This window comes from Schistocerca cancellata, chromosome 4 (assembly GCF_023864275.1).
Source record: "Schistocerca cancellata isolate TAMUIC-IGC-003103 chromosome 4, iqSchCanc2.1, whole genome shotgun sequence".
Classification (NCBI taxonomy): domain Eukaryota; kingdom Metazoa; phylum Arthropoda; class Insecta; order Orthoptera; family Acrididae; genus Schistocerca; species Schistocerca cancellata.
The window spans coordinates 680,959,420-680,980,813 of record NC_064629.1 but is presented as its reverse complement, the minus strand read 5'-3'; the positions used below and the strand labels follow the sequence as shown (position 1 = coordinate 680,980,813).

Sequence of the window (21,394 nt, the reverse complement as noted above, 5' to 3'; positions counted from 1 at the left end):
CTCCAATTTAAATTGTTCGTAATTGTAATTCCTAGGTATTTAGTTGAATTTACGGCCTTTAGATTTGACTGATTTATCGTATAACCGAAGTTTAGAGAATTACTTTTAGCACTCATGTGGATGACCTCACACTTTTTGTTATTTAGGGTCAATTGCCAATTTTCGCACCGTAGAGATAGCTTTTCTAAATCATTTTGCAATTTGTTTTCATCTTCTGATGACTTTACTAGTCGATAAACGATAGATTCATCTGTAAACAATTTAAGACGACTGCTCAGATTGTCTCCTAAATCGTTTACATAGATGAGAAACAGGAAAGGGCCTATAACACGACCTTAGCCCAGAAATCACTTCTATTTTACTCGATGACTTTCCATCAATTAATACGAACTCTGACCTCTCTCACAGGAAATCACGGATCCATTCACATAACTGAGACGATATTCCATAAGCACGCGATTTCGCTACGAGTCGCTTGTGTGGTACAGTGTCAAAAGCCTTCTGGAAATCTAGAAATACAGAAATAATTTGAAATTCCTTGTCAATAGCACTCAACACTTCGTGTGAGTAAAGAGCCAATTGTGTTTCTCAAAAACGATGTTTCCTAAATCCGTGTTGATTGTGTGTCAATAGACCGTTCTCTTGGAGGTAATTTATAATGTTCGAACACAATATATGTTCCAAAATCCTGCTGCATATTGACATTAATGATATGGGTCTGTATTTAGTGGATTACTCCTACTGCCTTTCTTGAATATTGGCGTGACCTGTGCGGCTTTCCAGTCGTTGGGTATGGATCTTTCGTCGAACGAGCAGTTGTATATGATTGTTAAATATGGAGCAATTGTGTCAGGATAATCTGAAAGAAAGCTAACTGGTAAGCTCGTACAGTCTGGACCGGAAGACTTGCTTTTGTTAAGTGATTTAAGTTGCTTCACGATTCCGAGGATATCTACTTGTACGTTACTCATGTTGGCAGTTGTTCCTGATTCGAAATCTGAAATATTTACATCCTCTTGTTCGGTGAAGGAATTTCGGAAGTCTGTGTTTAGTAACTCTGCTTTGGCAGCACTGTATCAATAGTATTTCCATTGCTATCGAGCAGAGAAGGCATTGATTGTGTCTTATCGCTAGTGTGCTTCACATACGACAAGGATCTCTTTGAAATTTCTGCCTGGTTTCGAGACAAAGTTTCGTTGTGGAAACTATTACAAGCATCTCGCATTGAAGTCCGCGCGAAATTTCGAATTTCTGTAAATGATCTCTAAGCTTCGGTATTTTGCGTCTGTTTAACTTTGGTGTGTTTTTTTCGTTGTTCCTGCAACAGTTTTCTGACTCGTTTTGTGTACCAAGTAGGATCTTCTCCGTCGTTTGCTAATTTATTTGGTATAAATGTCTCAACTGCTGTCGATACTATTTCTTTGAATTCAAGCCACACCTGGTCTACAATTACATTGTTAATTTGGAAGGAGTGGAGATTGTCTTTCAGGAAGGCGTCAAGTGAATTATTATCTGCTTTTTTTGAATAGGTAAATTTTTCGTTTGTTTTTGGAGGATTTGTGGGTCAGAATATTCAATCTCGCTACGACAACTTTGTGTTCACTAATCCCTGTATCTGTTTTAATGCTAGTTTTTAGCTCAGAATTATTTGTTGCTACGAGGTCAAGTGTGTTTTTACAACCGTTTACTATTCGCGTGGGCTCATGAACGAACTGCTCGAAATAATTTCAGAGAATACGTGTAGCGCAATTCCGGATTATGTTTTATGCGTACCTCCGAAATTAAAAATGTATTTTCGTCAACATATTGATGGTAAAAAACGGTTCAAATGGCTCTGAGCAGTGGTCGCGCGGTTCCAGACTGTAGCGCCTAGAACCGTTCGGCCACCCTGGCCGGCTATCGAGGGTGAATTAAAGTCACCACCAACTATAACTGTATGAGTCCGGTACGTGTTTGAAATCAAACTCAAGTTTTCTTTGAATCTTTCAGCAATTGTATCATTTGAATTTGGAAATCGGTAAAAGGATACAATTATTATATTATTCGCATTGCCAAGAATGACCTCTGCCCAGACTAACTCACAGAAACTATCTACTTCAGTTTCGCGACAAGCTAAACTACTTCTAACAGCAACAAACACGCCTCCACCAACTGTGTTTAGCCTATCCTTTCTGAAGACCGTTAGCTTCTTCCCAAAAATTTCGGCTGAACTTATCTCCGGCTTTACTCAGCTCTCAGTGCTTATAACGGTTTGAGCACCAGTGATTTCTATTAGCGAGCGCTGGTACTTTCCCAACACAGCTACAACAATTTACAACTATTATAACGATGGTTCCTGTATCTGCGTTCTTCCTATGTTCGGCCTGCATCTTTTGTGACTGAAGCCCTTTTTGTGTTTACCCGATACCCTCTAAGCTAAAAAACCGCCCAGCCCACGCCACACGGCCCATGCTAACCGTGTAGCTGCCTCTTGCGTGTATTGGACTCCTGACCTATTCAATGGAACCCGTCTACACGGTCGCAGAACCGTCTGAACCTCGGATTCAGACCTTCCACTCTGCTCTGCACCAGAGGTCCGCAATCGATAATGTCGACTATGCTGCAAATGGTGAGCTCTGCTTTCATCTCACAAGCTAGACTGGCAGCCGTTACCACTTCTGTTAGCCGCTCGAAACCAGACAGAATCTCTTCCGATCCAAAGGGACACACATCATTGGTACGAACGTGAGCCACCACCTGCAGTCGGCTGCAACCTGTGCTCTTCATGACGTCTGGAAGGACCCATTCCACATCTGGAATGTCTCCACACGGTATACACATGGAGCGCACATTGGCTTTCTTCCCCTTCTTGGCAGCCATGTCCCTAAGCGGCCCCATAATACGCCTAACATTGGAGCTCCCAACTACCAATAATCCGACCCTCTGTGATTGTCTGGACCTTGCAGGCTGAGAGGTTTCCTTTGAAACAGGACAGGTGACTGCATATGGCAGAGCGACTATCTCAGCCACAGACAGCACCTGGAACCTTTTTTTGTCCGACTACCTGGGGAGGCCTTATGTGCGGCCCCCTGGGATGTCTTTCGCCTCTTGCCTCCCACTGAGCCCCGAGGCTAGCTCCCACTCGACCCTTGGTAAGGGGTCATCCTCAGAGCGAGCAGTAACTGAGCTGGCCACCAGTGAGGACTGATCAGAGGACTCTGATGTGCTGGACATCTGTTGGATCCCCACAGCCAGTCCACAACAGTGATGCCCATCCACTGAGTTGCAAGCTGTGTAACCAAAAGGAACACAGCCTGGAGCTGAGAGTGGAGTGTTACCAACATGGCTCGCATCCGCACGCAACAATCACAGTCCCTATCCATACTACAGACCGTCTGAAACTACCCTACCCAGGCAATTAGAATAAATTAGATTAATACACAGAGATTCGAAAACCGAACTACTGAAGCACTCAGGTGGGACTAAATAATTTCCACAATATTTGCAATGCAAGTCTTAGTTGATATATTTCCAACCTTACACTGCAAGCTGCCAGCTTGGAGGATAATACGACGTTCTGGATCCATTTCTGGCCGCCGTTGTCGTTGCGATTTACTTTTTCCGTCATAATAATTATGGGATATGTATATGTATATGTTTATTGACTCGTGTTTTAAGGTGTTCTTGTAATGTGAAAAATAAGCTCATACATGACGCGCATCAATTCCTTGCAGCATTTCCCACTGGAGGTTGTTGAGCACAACACGATTTCGCTAAATGAACTCGCATCAATTCACACAGCTTTTTTTTGTTACCAGCAGGTCTTCGTGGATTTCGCGATAATTTTCAGAGATAATTTCTCCTTATATGCAATTGTAGCGTCTATGAACAGCCTACGAAAGCTACGACATATTCTTCCAGTTCGTTTGTACGTTGTGTGCCAGTAGGACGGAGCACTCCGTCTTCAGGCCACAAGTGGCTCATCGGGACCATCCGACCACCGTGTCATCCGCAGCTGAGGATGTGGACAGGAGGGGCGTGTGGTCAGCACACCGCTCTCCCGGTCGTTATGACGGTTTTCTGTGACTGGAGCCGCTACTATTCGGTCGAGTAGGTCCTCAGTTGGCTTCACGAGGCTGAGTGCACCCCGAAAAATGGCAACAGCGCATGGCGGCCCGGATGGTCACCCATCTAAGTGCCGGCCACGCCCGACAGCGCTTAACGTCGGTGATCTGACGGGAACCGGTGTATCTACTGCGGCAAGGCCGTTGCAGTAGGACGAAACATGACCGAAATAGTAATTTAAAGCAATAATGTATATCTATACATGTGTTGCATTTCGAACAGCTTCCAATGCAAACGCTCAGAAATGTTTATATTCATTTTGGAATCATTTTATATTGTCTTTTTATGTTTGTTGTTATTTTTTGTCGGAGACCTACTTCTGTAGCAGAGGTTTGTAACGCGCGTCTATGCGGTTGCGCTCCACCCGGAGGTAAGCCGGTTCGAATTCTAGTTGTGGATGAAATTTTCACTGAACGTATTTGGAAGACAAGAGGATGAGGGGTGATGGTACAAATTTCCTGATCACCAATCCTTGCGCATATGTCCTGGACTGAATTCCAAGCCTCTCCGCAGAGTCTCATGAAGTGAGGGCGTGTGACACTTAGAGAGCTTGTATAGGGAGAGATTGGCCAACCGGACGATACGGCGGCCATTTTTCTGCCAAACGGCGGGCGGGACTTTTGAATGGCCAGTGTACACACTCACCGAATCAAAAGCACAAGACAATATAGCGAAATCATTCGTTAAATGTCTTTGTTTATAAGAATAATGTGTTATAATAATTTTCACACAGCCTATTTACAGGTCTGTTTTCAAATTTAACTATGTATATTGCAAGTAATTTTACGAGTATATGTAGTAAAAAGCAAAAACGACTTACTTCGCATAGAGTACTTGGTTGGTTTCCACAAGGCTCCTGTTTGATTTATGTCAGCCCTGTTGACTGCGACTGCCCACTGCTTTCGTCTTTCTTCATTGCGTGGATATGCTAACATGCGAAATCCACCTTCGCCTCTATTGGAACAACCAAATGCAGCTCAACCTGGTATCGTTTACGAATGTCTGCAGAACGAATTACAGATGTCAAAAACAGTACTGTACAATTACTGACGTGTTTACTTCCAACATGTAGGCCTACCGACTTCATCACAAAACGCTTAATTATTTCAACTCGTATTTAAGATCGCAAACGCTAATTACGTACTAAAAACGATATACAACTAAATCGAACATGCATGCACAACACATAACAAGTCTCTCCATAATTCAAATACCTTTTAATCGTTTCCAAAAGTCCTCTGAACTTCAATTCAACTCCAAAGCACGCCGAACATAGGAAGCGCGAGAGACATTGGGCGCCATTTTTCTGCCAGAGCTAATCAACCAATAACGGGCAATTTCACCGATGGCCACTCTCTCTGTATACAGGCTCTCTAGTGACACTGGTAATGGTGATCCATCGGTCGGACGGGGACGTTAAGCTCGGCGGCCCCCTCTTTGCTCTTCGAGACGAGCAAGCTACGAGCCGGCACAGGGTTTCACGCTCTCCCTTCTCTCATCATCATAATCATAATCATCATCATCATCATCATACAGCACAAACATGACACCATACCATAACGCATCCATTACACTCATCTGCACTCTACAAATACACAGACGTCGCATCTCTCACATGTTCGCAAGGAAAGGGGTAAATGGGCGAAGAGGAAGAAGACCTTTTCCGAGTGGCGGCTGAAACCACTTCGTGGAACATCTCAGCCAACATTCCCGTACGATATCTACATTTGCATTTGTCTGGTTACCAGTTCGTATCTGTTTATAACAGCAAACGGAAAAAAGTTTATTACGCATTTCAAAACTCCACAGTAAATATACAACATCACACCGTATATTTTCGACAGATCACAATAAATTCACAACAGCTTACAATCAGTTTCAAACACTTCACGACACACTTTGAAAAAGTCCATAATCAATTGGAAAGCACTTTTGTACTCTCAGGCGAACTTATTGCTTTGCTTGTCTTCTCTTTGTGCGTCTATGGGCTGCAGTGCTCCTTGTGTGACTAACGGCTTCAGTATGCGCTTGCATCCTTCTATCCAAATCCAGTAACATTAACAAGATTCTAACGGTGTTAGGACTAAACGTCATTGTAGTCAGACTGTCCTACTACGACCAGTCTATGGATTAAAGAAGGTGCAATTGATCTCTAGCGCCTAAGGTAGAATTGTGTAGGGCCCCATGAATCTGGAGCAGTATGGCATTCCCTGTAACAAGAGGAACGTCCTTTAGTTCTTTACATATCACATTTCACAAATGTGCAAATAGTTTGAGTCTGCCATTCGTTCCTCCAACGCTGCAGTCTGGAACCGCGGGACTGCTGCGGTCGCAGGTTCGAATCCTGCCTCGGGCATGGGTGTGTGTGGTGTCCTTAGGTTAGTTAGGTTTAAGTAGTTCTAAGTTCTAGGGGACTTATGACCTAAGATGTTGAGTCCCATAGTGCTCAGAGCCATTTGAACCATTTTTTCGTTCCTCCAAAATAACAGATCGTATGAGCACATCACCGAACATCTTGCACCATTCATTTACAGGGAAATGAAAATGGAAAATGAAATGTTTTCCATCATGGAAAAAATTCAGATGATAGTATGTATCTCTGTTAGATCTTTTCTACGCTTCTTTCAGACCAGAGCGCTGCTACATAGCTCCACAATAAACAGCTAATAGGAGCGTAACAAGTTGTTCTGTGTAAACGTTATGCAATCTATCAAGTCGTACTGGCTTCCTTCTATTCGCTAAATTTGATTAGGTTTCGATACCGCATTCAGTTACATCTCTGCGTACTCTGCCTGACAAAAAAAAAAGAAGCACCCAGATGATATGGCCGGACGTCAATGTAACTTCGTACGCCTATACACTATCGGCGAGTATGTAAATGACTGGAGTTGCATTTCTCTGTGACAAATAGAATGGCCACCAGAGTGCATTAGTGTTGTTCGTGTTTGATATTGCTACCAGGCCCAGTAGGGTATATAAGTGGCTTGAAGAGTGAAGGTGTTGAGTGATCACTGTGAACGATATGGAAATGCCACCTAACAGAATTTGAAAGGCCATTTCGCCGGCTGATCGAGTCGTGCAGAATCCAAGTTTGTGGGGCATACCGACGTGACAGTAGCCCGATTTTGGACTACAAAGGAATGTGCTACTCGGCATGAAATTCTGGTCGTTCACGTCTGAGCATCGCAATGGGGGATCGTCGTATTGAGCACGAAGCCCCACCCATGTGCGCCTGCTATCCGTAAGTAATGGACTCCCTACAACGTTGTGTCATGCCGCACCATTAATCGAAGACTAGCAGCAGTTGGACAAGGACATTACCGTCCCATGCGTGGGCTGCCGTTAATATCACTGCAGAGACGATTGCGTTTGAAGTGGTGGCGTGATGGTAAGCATGGACTGCTGATGGATGGCGTCGCACTACCTGGATGACTTTCGTCAGCGAGTATGGTAGCGACCTGGGGAGAAGTCTCATCCTTCCAGTGTTTTGGAGAAGCCCGTTGGTGTGGTCACAGCTGGTAGTGACCGAGGGAACTCTGACGGCAGAACGGCACGACACGGGGATCCTGCGTCATGTGTTACGTCAACAGCGTCGTGGATTCTTTTTCAACAGTGCTCGTTCACACATGGCACATGTCTCTATGAACTGTCCGCGTGGTGTTCAGGTATTCCTGTGGGCACCGAGATACCCGGACCTGTCACCCATAGAACATACGTCCGACAAGCTCAGACGTCAATTCCATCTCAGTGCCAGCGTAGTGGATATCAAGAAGCAGTTGCAGCAGTTGTGTGTCATCTTGTCTCAGGAGAGAATACAACAGTTTTATGGTGCCGCACCTTTCCCAATCGAATCAGTTCATGCATCTAGGCCAGTGGGGAAGCGACGTCGTAGTGACAAGTGAGCTCATACTGCCAATTTCTTTGTAAATTTGACTCGAAATAACAAGAGACCTTCTCAAACTGTGAAGTTTCATTTTGTTTCTTCCTCCTTCTCTTCTGGTTGCTTCATTTTTTGGACGGCATTGTATTTTGAAGAACTTTAAAATGCTGTATCTCAGTAGCTTGAATGTATCGAATAAAGGTAATTTGTTTTTTACATAACAATGACAACTGAAACTGAGTAATATGAATATTTATTTATAATATTGTCAGATTACAGCTACTTCTACATAGATACTACGTGGCAGATGGTACCACGTACCAGCACTAATCATTCCCTCCCCTGTTCTACTCGCAAATAGACCGAGGGAAAATGACTGACTATATGCCTCCGTACGAGCTCTAATTTCTTATCTTCACTGTCATTATGCGCAATGTATGTTGTTGGCGGCTGTAGAATCGTTCGGCAGTCAGCTTCAAATGCCGGTTCTCTAAATTTTCTCAATAGTGTTCCTCGAAAAGGCACTGAAAAAGTTTGCTGCAGAGTATGTGCAATGTAGCGCGATTCTGATGCGGTATACAAGCACTGACATGCAGGCAAGGGATTCCTGTGGCATTCGTGTGTTTCACACATGTGTGCAGTAAGTGCAGAAACATGAACTTTGGCGACGTTACCATCAAATGCGTCCGACCAGGACACACGTACTGTTATTCTTTTCGTGGCTGCCGAAGGAAAAACACCGGTAGATATCCACAGGAGGATGAGGAGAGCGTATGGAGCGTCACGTATGTCGAAAACCACCGTTGTGGAATGGTGTGACACGTTCTGTGCTGACTGCGACCCTACACAAGACGCCGTACCATCTGGAAGGCCAGCCATAACGATTACATTCGACACTCGAGTATCCGTCCTATAGACCTGATCTCTTCCCATGCGACTGTCACGCCTTTTTGGTCCCTTGAAAAAGACCTTGAAGTGTCGGCGATTCCTGTGGGACGAGGATGTGCAGCAGTCAGTTACGGACTTCTTCATGTAGCAGGACACGGTGTTTTACCAAACGGATATCTTCAACGTGGTGCATCGGTAGGAGGTCCATCTTTGCAACCACGACACCAAGCAGCGCGGTACGGATGGGCTCAACAACATGCCTAATGGACCGCTCAGGATTGGCATTACGTTCTCTTTTCCGAAGAGTGTTTCATATGCCTTCAACCATACAATCGTCGGAGACGTGTTTGGAGGCAAGCCGGTCAGGCTGAACGCCTTAGATACACTGTCCAGCGAGTGCAGCAAGGTGGAGTTTCCCTGCTGTTTTGGGGTGACATTATGCGGGGCCGACGTACGCCGCTGGTGGTCATGGAAGATTCCGTAACCACTGTACGATACGCGAATGCCATCCTCTGACCGATAGTGCAACCATATCGTCAGCATATCGTCGACGGCAATTCGCTCCCCCACCGTGCACATCTTGTGAATGACTTCCTTCGGGATAACGACATCGCTCGAGTAGAGTGGCCAGCATGTTCTCCAGACATGAACCCTATCGAACATGCCTGGGATAGATTGAAAAGGGCTGTTTATGGACGACGTGACGCACCAACCACTCTGAAGGATCTACGCCGAATAGCCGTTGAGGATTGGGACAATCTGGACCAACAGTGCTTGATGAACGTGTGGATAGTATGCCACGGCGAATACAGGCATGCATCAATGCAAGAGTACCTGCTACTGGGTATTACAGGTACTGGTGTGTACAGCAGTCTGGACCACCACCTCGTAAGGTTTCGCTGTATGGTGGTACAACATCCAATGTGTGGTTTTCATGAGCAATAAAAAAGGCGGAAATGATGTTTATGTTGATCTCTATTCCAATTTTCTGTACAGGTTCCGGTACTCTCGGCATAGAGGTAAATAAAATGTAAATGTCGTGTGGCTAGGACCTGCCATCGGGTAGACCGTTCGCCGGGTGCAAGTCTTTCGATTTGATGCCACTTCGGCGACTTGCGCGTCGATGGGGATGAAATGATGATGATTAGGACAACACAACACCCAGTCCCTGAGCGGAGAAAATCTCCGACCCAGCCGGGAATCGAACCTGGGCCCTTACGATTGATATTCTGTCGCGCTGACCACTCAGCTACTTGGGGGCACCTAATCGATCCAAAACTTTTTTTGATGTGTGTATATCACCACCTCCTCTGCACTGCACTTTTGGTATTACACAAAATGGCAAGTAACTTTCTCCATGTATTATACAGACCCAAACCCTTTCACAAGCTATAAAGTAATTTATCACTCCCAATCACTTGTTTCCAGTCATCCACTGTACAGTGGTGTCCCTCTTTACACCACCTCAAGTGTCGCTTATCATTGATTACATGTGTGGCTTGTGAGTAGCTGCTTTACAAATGTAACCAATTCTTTTTAACTCCGTATGCACAGTAATTGTGCCAGCATGACTATTGGTAACGTTTTGAAACTCGCGAGCGATTCCTTTCGCTGATGTTTTGTGATTGTTTATAACCACCTTCCGCAATGCTCGACGGCCCCTGTCCATGAGTACATTAGGTCTGCCTGGCCTTGATTTAGCCACAGTTGCTCCCTCGCATTTCCACTTAACCATCATATCAGCAACAGTCGAATTGGGCAGGTTTGGAAAGGCTGAATCCACGATCGCGTCTCTGAGCTCTCCTGACCGAGGAATTCAGCTGTTACTGCTTCTCTACTGACAACACAGGACTTCTTTTATACTGACTGGTCCACCTCTCGTGACATCTAGTGGTCAGTTTTGCATTAGGGCACATAGGAGTGTCCGGATACTTTTCATCAGGCAATTTATTTTGTCCAATGAGCTTAGTTTAACAAGACTTTGCATAACTATGCACATTATGCATCTTCAGTCGATATTATGATGCCAAAAATGACCATCATTCAACTCTGTATACAGGGTGGTCCATTGATAGTGACCGGGCCAAATATCTCACGAAAAAAGCATCAAACGAAAAAACTACAAAGAACGAAACTCGTCTAGCTTGAAGGGGAAAACCAGATGGCGCTATGGTTGGCCCGAGAGATGGCGCTGCCATAGGTCAATCCGATATAAATTGCATCTTTTTAAATAGGACCCCCATTTTTTATTACTTATTCGTGTAGTACGTAAAGAAATATGAATGTTTTAGTTTTTCGCTTTGTGATAGATGGCGCTGTAATAGTCACAAACCTTATACGTACGTGGTATCACGTAACATTCCGCCAGTGCGGACGGTATTTGCTTCGTGATACATTACCCGTGTTAAAATGGACCGCTTACCAATTGCATAAATGGTAGATATCGTGTTGATGTATGGCTATTGTGATCAAACTGCCCAACGGGCGTGTGCTATGTATGCTGCTCGGTATCCTGGACGACATCATCCAAGTGTCCGTGCCACTGGTCACAAGAGAAATTACGGGACGATGACAGATTTTTTGTACGCGTTCTATTTAGCAACGAAGCGTCATTCACCAACAGCGGTAACGTAAACCTGCATAATATGCACTATTGGGCAACGGAAAATCCACGATGGCTGCGACAAGTGGAACAGCAGCGATCTTGGCGGGTTAATGTATGGTGCAGCATTATGGGAGGAAGGATAACTGGCCCCGATTTTATCGATGGAAATCTAAATGATGCAATGTATGATGACAGGTGGATTGGTCGTCGAAGCACCATAACATGGCCCGCACGTTCACCGGATCTGACGTCCCCGGATTTCTTTGTGTGGGGAAAGTTGAAGGATATTTGCTATCGTGATCCACCAACAACGCCTGACAACATGCGTTAGCGCATTGTCAATGCATGTGCGAACATTGCGGAAGGCGAACTACTCGCTGTTGAGAGGAACGTCGTTACACGTATTGCCAAATGCATTGAGGTTGACGGACATCATTTTGAGCATTTATTGCATTAATGTGGTATTTACAGGTAATCACGCTGGTAACAGCATGCTTTCTCAGAAATGATAAGTTCACAAAGGTACATGTATCACATTGGAACAACAGAAATAAAATGTTCAAACGTACCTAAGTTCTGTATTTTAATTTAAAAAACCTACCTGTTACCAACTGTTCGTCTAAAATTGTGAGCCATATGTTTGTGACTATTACAGCGCTATCTATCACAAACCGAAAAAAAAACGGTCCAACTAAAACATTTATATTTCTTTAACTACACGAATATGTAATAGAAAATGGGTGTTCCTATTTTAAAAAACGCAGTTGATATCCGTTTGACCTATGGCAGCGCCATCTAGCGGGCCAACCATAGCGCCATCTGGTTTCCCCCTTCAAGCTAGAGAAGTTTCGTTCTTTGCAGTTTTTTCGTTTGACGCTTATTTCGTGAGATATTTGGCCCGGTCACTATCAATGGACCACTCTGTATAAGCTTCTCTTTTTAATTCTTGAGACAATGCGACAACCGAAACGAGTAACTGCTGTGCAATATTTTTCTCTGAAAACTAGCGAGAGTACTGTATGGCATTAAACAGCTGTAACCAGAACGTTAGTTTGATCACCTCGGTGGTATTTCAGATGGTATACGCTTGCCTTACTCAAGAGCACCGCATGACACCTATAGACAAGGAAATCCGTTCGGCATATCTCGAACAGACACACAACAAACATGACAACAGAATCCGTGGGAAGACAAACTCAGACACAGCCACAGACACTGATACAGATACAGACACAGAAAATGAAACAAACACAATAACAACGTTAGACACAGACTCATAACGCAAGGAGTATAACACCTAAAATAGATAAATAAGAACATAGTAAGAAAATAGACACAGCACTTAATTGGTTCATGTATCTAAACTGCTTTTTAAATATTATAACTAAATAATGTAATGGAAAAGGCCTATGGCACTGCTTCTGCACACAAACATACAAGATAACAGCACACATGTAACGTGCAGAACTACGTCTAACTACAGTAACACAAATAGTGCAATGGGTATGCCCTACATAAGCACTTAAATGATGTAATAAGTAGTACTAGTTTCTTAGACACACAGAGTCACTCGTAATGTACTTCGTTTAGTAATGTAAGAAAACATGATTTTGCCAACCGGGGTAGCCGAGCGGTTCTCGGCGCTACATTCTGGAACCGCGCAGACGCTACGGTCGCAAATTCGAATCCTGCCTCGGGCATGGATGTGTGTGATGTCCTTAGGTTAGTTAGGTTTAAGTAGTTCTAAGTTCTAGGGGACTGATGACCTCAGAAGTTAAGTTCCATAGTGCTCAGAGCGAAAAACATGATTTGGTACACTACTTCTTCAGGTGGGACAGGTTCAGTCTCTCTGACGAGGCCCTCCCACCTGCAACAGCAGCATGAAGCATAATTTATATTTTATATTTTGTCTTAGCAGTAAAAAATTGCAGATTGGCCCTTTCCTTTCTTATTATTACTTTCTTCTAAATTACTAACATTTATTGTTTCAACACTTCTTTTCCCACAAATTATTTAATTTTCTTTGTAATTCATTCTTATTACCATTGTTTAGTTGCTCAAAACAAATTTTGCTAGTAATGTGTGACTACGTATTATTACATGTAAAATTGTATTATGTACGACCTGCTTTTTAAAATATCGGGCAGCTGTTTTTTAAATATGCAGTAAATGAAATGAAATGATATTTTGACATGTGAACTGATTCATCCAGCAACTTACAGAATGATAAACCATTTAACTTGGAATCGAATCCAATGTGAAACTTCACCTTTTCAAATCCACAAAACACCGCCAGATAGGTTAAGTGCAAAAAAGCTTCCTTAGGAACAATCAAGAGTCAAGCAACTTACAGAATGATAAACCATTTAACTTGGAATCGAATCCAATGTGAAACTTCACCTTTTCAAATCCACAAAACACCGCCAAATAGGTTAAGTGCAAAAAAGCTTCCTTAGGAACAATCAAGAGTCAAATCACAAAATTTACAATTTGTAGTCTCTTACTTATCCACTTTTATTTCTGTGCTTCATTTCGTTAGCATGCTTGGTAGAAATGAATTGAGAACTGAGGGGAACACCGTCTTAAATTACTGCATTGTTATTGGTGTTAATGGCACGTTGTAGATGATGCTGAGTCACCACTAGATCAAAGTGTCTAGTTATTTCAGTTAATATCTCCAACTGATGAAATGTTTTCCAGTGTAAGCTTACACGATGCTTCCTACAACCTCCGACACCATTCCCACGTTAAATGGCATGTGTTGATAATTTCTAGCTTTTGTTTCGGTGATATTCCTTTCTTGGCAGTATAAAGCATTAGATGGCGGCACCCACGTTGATTCCCTGTTCCTTGACTTCCGTATACAGTTCCACACTGTCGTCTAATCAAAGAAATACGTGTGTACGGAATATCAGACAAGCCTTTTATCGGGATTGAAGAGTTCCTTACAAGTAGGACTCAGCATGTTATTCTTAACGTAGAGAAATCTTCAAACGTAAAAGCAATTTCGGGCGTATCCCCAGAAAGTGATATAGGGCCATAACCGTTCACGATATAAAGGGTGAGCCAAAAATTCACCGACAAACTTTCAGAGGTGGTAGTACGGACCAAAACCAGAAAAAAGTCAAGTAAACGTGGGCTCTGAAATGCATACCTAAAGAGCTAAGAGTACTAGTTCATCTTTACTACTGTGAAACACATGTATTCTACTGAACAAGAGTTCATACGAGGGTGAGTCAAATGAAAACTTTAATTTTTTTTTAAATATTATTCATTGTGCAGAAGTGGTACAAAGCTGTATCACTTTTCAACGTAATCTCCCCCACGCTCAATGCAAGTCCTCCAGCGCTTACAAAATGCATGAATTCCTTTAGAAAAAAATACTTTTGGTAGGCCGCGCAACCACTCACCACCGTGTGGCGTACCTCTTCATCAGAACGGAACATCTTTCCTCCCATTGCGTCTTTGAGTGGTCCAGACATATGTAAATCACTTGGGTCAAGGTCTGGTGAGTATGGTGGATGAGGAAGACACTCAAAATGTAGGTCTGTGATTGTTGCAACTGTTTTACGGGCAGTGTGGGGCCTTGCATTATCATGTTGCAAAAGGACACCTGCTGACAGCAATCCACGTCGCTTTGATTTGATTGCAGGCCGCAGATGATTTTTTAGGAGATCTGTGTATGATGCACTGGTGACAGTGGACCCTCTAGGCATGCAATGCTCCAAAATGACGCCTTTTTCGTCCCAAAAGAGAGTCAGCATAACCTTCCCTGCTGATGGTTCTGTTCGAAACTTCTTTGGTTTTGGTGATGAGGAATGGTGCCATTCCTTGCTCACTCTCTTCGTTTCCGGTTGGCGGAAGTGAACACAGGTTTCGTCCCCAGTAAAGATTCTTGCAAGGAAGCCATCACCCTCTCGTTCAAAGCGCCGAAGAAGTTCTTCACAAGCATCAACACGTCGTTCTCTCATTTCAGGAGTCAGCTGCCGTGGCACCCATCTTGCAGACACTTTGTCAAACTGGAGCACACCATGCACAATGTGGTGTGCTGACCCATGACTAATCTGTAAACATGCTGCAATGTCACTCAGTGTCACTCGGCGGTTTTCCTTCACTATGGTTTCAACTGCTGCAATGTTCTGTGGAGTCACAACTCGTTGTGCCTGACCTGGACGAGGAGCATCTTCCACTGAAGTCACACCATTTGCGAACTTCCTACTCCATTCGTAGACTTGCTGCTGTGACAAACATGCATCACCGTACTGAACCTTCATCGTCGATGAATTTCAATAGGTTTCACACCTTCACTACGCAAAAACCGAATAACAGAACGCTGTTCTTCCCTGGTGCAATTCGCAAGTGGGGCGGCCATCTTTATACTGATACTGTGACGGTATGTGTGCATCTGCACTATGCTGGCACCTACAGACCATTCTGCACGCTGTTTGTAGCACACTTACCAACTTACAGGATAACGGAGCGAAATTTCAATTTGTTATTACAAATTTAAGGTTTTCATTTGACTCACCCTCGTAGCTCTTAAGGCATGCATTTCATTTTTTCTTGGTTTGGTGAATACTGTCTCCTCCCAAGTATGGAAAGCGAAGAGAATGCAGTAGAAGAGATGCGTTTCACAGTATCGAAGATGCGCAAATGTTCATAGCTCTTAATGTATGCGTTTTAGAGCCCATATTTACTCTTACTTTGGTCGGCACTACCACCTCAGAAAGTTTGCCGGTGACGTTCTGGTTTATCCTGTATATAAATGGTTTAATAGATAATATAGGAAGCTACATGAGCCCGTTCACAGATCACGCAATTATATATGGGGTGATCCGAAACTATTTGTTCAAATTAATATAGGAGCTAGAGAACATCAGAACAAATATATTGCGACAGGGGACATATGGTCTCTGAAGTCAACTAGTAATGTTAGAGAACAATTCGTTAGTGGTGCTGACGTAAGCTGTTGTGACGGTGTCGCTGACTATGTGAATCCACGAGTTACACGACCTCGTGCTCATCAACAGCGATTCGGCGTTATTGTCTGGGCCTTCATTCCCGGTGATAGGTCGACTGGACCATACATTCTTCCATTCTGCCGCAACGGACGGAGGTGGCATCTTCGTGGAACATGTGTTGCCAGATCTACTGGAGGATGTGCCTCCGACTGTTAGACAAATGATGTACTTCCAGCACGGTGGGGCGCCCACCCATTTCAGCATCGCTGTGAGGAATCATCAAAGAGCCACATTCGGGAGTCGATGGATCAGTCGAGGTGACCCTGTGGTCTGGCCACCGGGTTACCTGGCCTCACGTGTCTGGATTTCTTCCTCTGGGGGCATATGAAGCAATGGTGTGTTAATGTGTTGTGGATCATACGTGCCATAACTAAATATGTTATTTCTTTTGATATTTTCAACCTTCTGTATTTATTTTAACGAATACTTCGGAAAAAGAAAAGTCGCAACGCTAGAAAATTGTAGCGAAATGTAGAAAGCCTTGCAGAGTATCGATGCTTGTTGCAAGGATTAGCAGTTGACCATCTACATAAACAATGTAACGTGTTACGTATAAATGGGAGAAAATAACCGTTATTGTGTGATTATACAATTGCTGAACAGGATCTTGAAGCAGTCACAACAATTAAATGTCTGGAAGTGCGCGTACGGAGCGATTGTAAGTGTAATGACAACATAAACTAATCTTAGAAAAGGCAAATGTTGGGCTGAGATTCATTGGAAGAATTCTCAGAAAGTGTAATCCAGCAGCAGAGCGAGATGGCTTACAAAATCCTCGTTCGACCTCAGTTTCATCAGTCTGGAACTGGTGGATGAAATAGAGAAAGTCCAATGAAGAGCAGTGCGTTTCATGAATAGCTTCGTTTACTAAGCGCGGAAGTATTCCAGAGATACCCAATCCAGTGCTAGCAAGAGAAAAATTCTGCATTACAATGCGTTTAGTGTTAAAATTCCGAGACCGTACGTTAGCAGAAGATACTATACGGTCTTGCAATGCCTGTATTATTCCCAATCACGATGCGAAGTTCCACCGGACATGTACGCACTTGCGATTGGAACAGGGTAGGTGGGAAGCGACAGAGGTACACGAAGTGCCGTCTGCCACACACCATAAGGTGACTTGTGGAGCATAGATGAAATTGTAGATGTATGACAAAGCATGTTAACAAGGACTGAAGGCTTGCGCTTCCCTTCAGATCTCTCGAAAAATCTTCGCTCTCTGGCATGCGAAAGTTCCATAATATGATTCACTGTCAAGTATAGCTGCTCTGAACCCTCAAGCAACCTTAATTTCGCTGAAGTAAATAAGGAAACACTCTAGCAGAAGATAAATGATGAGCTCTACTATCTGACACTGATGCTCTATGGATCTGAAGTAAGTAAACTGACCATTAAACAATTACAGAGAATTGAAGCGGCAGGAATGAGACTTTTAAGACCTTTGGCAGGATACAAATTAGAAGACCATAAGGGGAACACTGAGATAAGAGAAGACCACCATGTTACAGGAATAACAGAAAAGATCCAACACTACAGAAAGGAATGGCATGATTATCTGCTACATATGGATCAAAGACTGATAGGAAGGAAATTTTATGACTACAGGCCCAACGGTAGAAGAAGGATGAGACGACCACGAAGAAGATGGTGAAACCAGTTTCAAATTGCTTGGTTTTTGAACAGGCGTAGGAGTTAACACAAAAATCTATATGATGATGTTGATAATCATACTTATAGTTCCTATTAATTTTCCAAGGATAGTGAAGGTAGTGAAATAACACTCGACACGCACAGCTCCATGTAAAATTTTATTAAAGGCAGTGGACGTAAATACCGCATCCGAAATGTAGCCGTTCTTTGTTCGCCATCTGGGTGATCACATGGTCGGTGCGCCCATTCCTGAGATAGCGCGCAGTAGTTCCCGCAAACTGTGCTGTGTGTGTAGCCTTCTGTTTACTTTGGTTCAATGGCTCGTCGTGGTGGGCACTGCGTAGTTTGATGAGTGGAGCACGCGGCAACCGGCGGCCCCAGCCGCCCAGAATAGCGCCGGCTTCCTGCGCAGTACAAGTGAATCACAGCAGCTGCTTTTACCCCGCAAACGGAGCAGCTAGAAAACGCAGACGGCGCGTCCCGGAAACCTCGACAAGCTGAAGAGCAGTGCTCTAAAGCAGCCGTAGAGTGTACGTCTCTGTCGGCTAAAGACGCCCATTAAATTCCATCACATATTAGGTGCGCGACAATACGCAAACGATTGGGATTACAGATTTGTACATGATCCAGCCTTGAGAATTTAGTGGGTTGTGAAACTCCAACGCGCTGAAGTCACTCTCTAAACATCGTGATACGGCGTTACAGAGATTCTAGATACATATGCCGAGAACCTCCCACAACGCATTTCGTGTAGAAGTCCAGAAAGCTTCAACAAATGTTTGTAGAGGACTGACTACTGCATTGCAAGCAATCTTCACAGACATATCTATTTATATTTCCTTAAATCCCTACCACTCATTGGTCTAATTAATAAAAAAATCAGATACATTTTGTCAATTTGGAATCTTGATTAAATACTGTGTAAACACCTCAGCTGGGATAAAAGTAGGTTACCATATGTGACAGTCAGTCTGTAGTTCCACAGTAAAGTCGTCGGCATTTTTAAAATTTATACCCCTTTTTCTTTTCCTCCCGCTTTCTCCTTTCCTCTTCGTCACATTGTTCCTTCATCCTGTTCTGAATGTTATAACTGAATGCTACTGTTAATTCAACCCAAATACCCACGATAGCAGAAAACAACTCTAGTCAAAAAAAGGTAGCCACTGAGAGTGTTTTACAAAGTGGTATCTAACTTTGGTACCGTTAGACGGGTGGCACTCGATGTTCTAAACCCAGTACAATGAAATCCGACAAATTTTACAGTACAGTGGCAGCCTATGATCTTGTAACTATAACTGAATGTAATGTTACAGACACTCTGTTACTAGTTGGAGTTACCCGTAAATAATGACTGCTAAGTGAGAAAATAGTACTGGTCAAACTGCAGGCACTGAACTGAACAGTCTAACAGCCGAATCGTAACTGTCTGAGTGTCTGGAGCACGTCGTGTTTTGGTGCCTATTGGCGGAAGGATTTCCAGGTTCTCCAGTACAGGGCGAAAGTGATATAGTCCACAGTTGACAGCACTCCCTATGGCGGCTGTCCACATTATCAATTTACGTGTACGACTTTCTGGAGGAAGTGGTGCGGAAGAATGGATAGGTCTGAGTTTGTCAGCGCCATCTGGAGGCTGGTGTATCACACTGAGGGACATCAGGAGAGTGGTTGTGCCTCTGAGTAGATAGGCTGAGTGTGTCTGAGCCCATAGTATTTTGTTGCCCCTCCCCCCCCTCCCCCCTTCATCGATGACATGATGAATTGTTGCCAGATTTCTCCTAATAGGCCTATTGCACTATGTATGAAATGGCGGGAAATTCAAAAGATGACAGGGAATTAAAAATGGTGAGAAATTAAAAAAATAGTGGGAAATTTAAAAATGTCTCAATTGTGCTAGGTGGTTTTTCCTTAACTTCTATGGCATCACTGTGGACACAGGACTTTACTTGTAAGTATAAATTGGCAGGAAATTCAAAAATCAAAGATTATGCATTGTCATATGGGTGTGAAATTCAAAAATTCAAGATGGTGATCCAAGGTGGTGACCTTTGGATACTGCCAGGGGCTCTATGACATCATAATCAAAGTGGCAATCCAAGATGGCTGATCTGAGATACTGGTGAGGCCTTCTGATGCCAGAATCCAAGACGGCGATTCAAGATGACTGAGATACGATCTGACATGTTCTGCACAGTTGCCAGATTCCCTGGGTTTTCCTGTGACATCACTCACCTGAGACAAAGGCTGCTTTTCCCCACCAGGACCAAGCCTATTTGTTAGAGAAGAGATAATATTTTCCTGCTAGTCTGAGCCTATGGTTCTGTCACAATGGCACTGCCTGCCAAGGTCACCCTCTCTACCCCTGTATCAACTGTAGAACAAAGGGTGTTGTCTCACCTGAAACAAAATATGTTTTTCCACTATGCAGGTCCAAACCTGTCGGTTACTCACAACCAGGACAAAAGGTGTTTGCTTCTGCTGGAGGTCTATGCCTGTCTGTCAGACAAAGGTTGCCAATATGAGCTAGTTGTCCACAGAGACAAGTTTTTCAACCAACAGCTGGTAGCCAGTCTCACCTAGCCTGCTGACCAACTTACAATTCTTCAAACTAAGTGGTGCTGATGTTTAGGTGTAGATGTTCATACTTCAACACACTTTTAATGAAGTGTAAATATATTCCTTCTTAAAGAAATGGTGTGTGCAATGTAGATGCGTCTGCTTATTGTAAAAATTGAACATGCAGGTGTCTGCTTGTGACTACAGTCAAAAAATTGAAGTGTAAATGTGTCCATTCTTATAGAAAAGATGTCTGCAATGCAGATGTAACTGCATGTTGTAAAGAATTATATGTACAGGTGTTTGTTTCAACTCGAGACAACTCTATATCTCGAAAACGACACATCATAGGAAAAAAAAATCGAGCTGAAAAGTTAATATTAGTAAAGTGGACATCTGTCTATGCTACAACCACTCCTCCTGCCTGGGTGGGTTCAACTTTGTATTTCTAAATGAGAACCCCCATTTTACTGTATATTCAGATTCTGTGCCAAAAATAATATGTTTTATTCAGACCAATGTTTCCCAGTCATGGTAGATGGAGCTGTAATTGACAAATATTGAGTGTGCTTGTTTTTGCAAGAAGAACTGAAGCATTTGACTGTACATTTCACTTACGATGTAACTGTAAAACTATGTGTTCTGATTGTTGATATTTATGTTTGAAACCTAGTTAAGTGTTGTAAATTTGAT

The 21,394-nt window shown here is 43.4% G+C and overlaps 1 pseudogene; it reads right to left on the bottom strand.

Annotated features, from left to right (window-relative positions):
* Positions 1-4,134: 4,134 nt before the first annotated feature.
* LOC126185955 (5S ribosomal RNA) lies at positions 4,135-4,252 on the bottom strand (annotated as a pseudogene).
* Between the last annotated feature and the right edge of the window lie 17,142 nt (positions 4,253-21,394).